This window comes from Sinocyclocheilus grahami, unplaced genomic scaffold (assembly GCF_001515645.1).
Source record: "Sinocyclocheilus grahami isolate Dianchi unplaced genomic scaffold, SAMN03320097.WGS_v1.1 scaffold3121.1, whole genome shotgun sequence".
NCBI classification, from domain to species: Eukaryota; Metazoa; Chordata; class Actinopteri; order Cypriniformes; family Cyprinidae; genus Sinocyclocheilus; species Sinocyclocheilus grahami.
In genome coordinates this window covers 20,120-22,784 of record NW_015508288.1, presented here as the reverse complement: position 1 = coordinate 22,784, position 2,665 = coordinate 20,120, and the positions used below count along the sequence as shown (strand labels likewise).

The window sequence follows — 2,665 nt, the reverse complement described above, 5'->3', positions numbered from 1 at the left end:
AATGATTAAACCTTTTGAAAATAAAGAGTTTTATGTAAATACAAGACAGTACTTAAGGGGCAAAAGGCCATTCATTTCTGCCTTTTTAAAGTATAAACCTTTGCCTCAACTTTGTATTCCACTATGAGTTGTTTTAATAAGCTCTTTCAATTATGGGTGGATTGTGAGATTGCATGTCCAGGCTCATCTCATTTCTAAACATGAAAAAATAAAGGGGAAGTGAAACATCGAATAGTAAAAAAAGCTAAGAAATGTATTGAAAAGGTTTCTGAAAAGGCAGAAGCAGAAGCTTTGAATACACCTGAAAGAAAAACGTAGTCGGTTTCGAAAACGTTGGCATATATGTTGACAATTTCCATACACATAGCCTACATAACTGTCTACATCCATGGAAAAAGCCAGACGAGTCATTTGACGTAATCTAAAAAAAATCACAATAATAAACCCCCATACCCCACACTCCTGCTCAATCTCTTTCGTTTTTTTGTAAGGGGTGTGTTTGTGAGCAGAAGCAGATTGTTTCCTGGGAAGGAAACTTATGTATTGTGTGTGAGGCAGATAAAGAGCGAAGAGAAAACAGCTCTGTGTTACTGTCCCCCACTAAAATAATAATATATATAAAAAAAAAGAACCGTCCTCATCTACGGCATCAGTATCCACAGCACTTCACTTTGAACAAGTAACAGGTGAGTTGTTGGCACTTGGCATATTAAATTACTGCAGCATAGGCTACACTGTAAAAACGTTTTGTCAGTTAACCTGTAACGTCAAAACTAAGACCGAATAAGTCGGATTAAGTTAAACATAAACGAAGTAGCATAGAAATCAGCTAAAAATATATCCTTAAAATAACAATTGCATGTTTACGTTACAGTATAGTTTCTAACCCTCTGGATTCATAGAATTATCATGTTGTGTCATAGATTATGTCAGTTATTAATTTATGCATACTATTTCTTCACTAAAACTGTAGTAAGCAGTGGAAAGTAGTAAATAATAATATATTATGTGTTTGTTTGTTTGGTCATCTTTAATACTTTGTGTTATTGTATGATGTAATGTCTATAATGATGTGGCTCACTGAGTAATCCAGTTATTAATGATCTAAATAACTGACTGATTGTTAATTTGGTAATATTTGGTCTCCTTAAATGTCTTCAAAATATGTTCAATTAATATGAACGTATGAATTAACTTTTTTTTTCTGTGTATTTTTGTTATGAATGCATTATGGTGTACTGGTTACTTTAAGTACAAAACGCTGCAGTTTATATCAGTTATTACAATTATAAACATGGTATAATAACTAATGTTACAAACCTCTTGTATTCAAGTGGATTATCCTAAAATGTGTTTAGGAAGACTATATGTGGTTTGCATTCTGTACCTGCAGTCCAACTTCCCGGTTATTTCCCGGGCAATTCACAGGTGTTTCCAACCTGAATATTGTGTATTAATTCCATCCCGGGGTTATTTATTTAATTATTTTTTTTTTTTGAGGATTCACTGGCTATGAAAATCTTGGGCTGCTGAAATTCCATTCCCCACAAAGCATGGAAAAAACATACAGGAAAATATTTGCTTAACTTGCTTTTCTGGTTTGCGTGTTTGCAGAGTGTAATTTGCAGCCTTCCACCATGACAACAAATAATGGTGAGTGTGTCAAAACCTTATCATCAACAACCTGATCCTGACAGCACTCTGTTAAATTGCTGTTATACAGTATGTAACTCAAAGAAACACCCATGGCAGTGAGAACAATGTCAATTGATGTTCTTTGATATTCTTTAAACCAGGTTACCCAATTGACATCCAACCACAGAAAAATGCAAGTAATCCCGCCCCTCCTTTTAACCAGGGACCAGCCATACCAGGCCAAGGTAAGGAAATCTAAGGAAATTTGGAATTTTCATAATCCTCAGATCCTGCTGTTTAACACGTCATTTTCTTCCTTTTGAAAGGTCAAGTGCCTGTGATGCCAGTTCCACAAAGACCCGCTGGCTGCCCACCAGGACTGGAGTACCTGACCCAGGTAGAGCTTTACTGCTGGATATGAACAGCTCTGTATACCACTGTAGGCAGTGATGAAATCTTTTTTTGCAAGATGAGAAAGTATCTTCTCAGGAAATGGTGACTTGGCTTGCGTTGCATTTCTGGGCTTTGAAATGCCACAACAAATGTCCCACTTCTTGGAAGAATGTGTAAAACTTTGGAAACACTTTAAACACGATTATCATGCCATCCAAAGTCCTAAAGAGGGTTTTTTACATTTATTTCCTTTTTCCAACACAGATTGATCAACTTCTTGTACAGCAGAAACTCGAACTGGCAGAAGGTAATGTTGTGATGTTTGTTTTAGTTTTTTCTTCACCGATATTATATGAATATTTTGCAAATGTTGAGATTAAATGACTATTTTCTTAACATGACAGAAATAAACTGACCCCCTTGGTTACTTTTGCTTGATCACACAAGCTTTACACAGCATCCCGTAGGAACAAACTGGACAATGTGATTTTCAGTAAAATGCATACACTTATAAAGTAGTAAAAATGCAATTATTATTATTTTTATGTGGGCTGGAATTAAGTTTTTATCCGACATTTAATTCTTATTATATATATATATATACACACACACTCTCACACACACACATGTATATATA

At 35.0% G+C, this 2,665-nt stretch overlaps 1 long non-coding RNA gene across 1 annotated transcript; it reads left to right on the top strand.

Annotated features, from left to right (window-relative positions):
- Nucleotides 1–1,584: 1,584 nt before the first annotated feature.
- Nucleotides 1,585–2,349, top strand: LOC107576019 (uncharacterized). The gene is made up of 4 exons (XR_001607981.1): nucleotides 1,585–1,653; nucleotides 1,797–1,880; nucleotides 1,962–2,032; nucleotides 2,293–2,349. It is a non-coding gene; the product is annotated as an uncharacterized lncRNA (long non-coding RNA).
- Nucleotides 2,350–2,665: the final 316 nt, after the last annotated feature.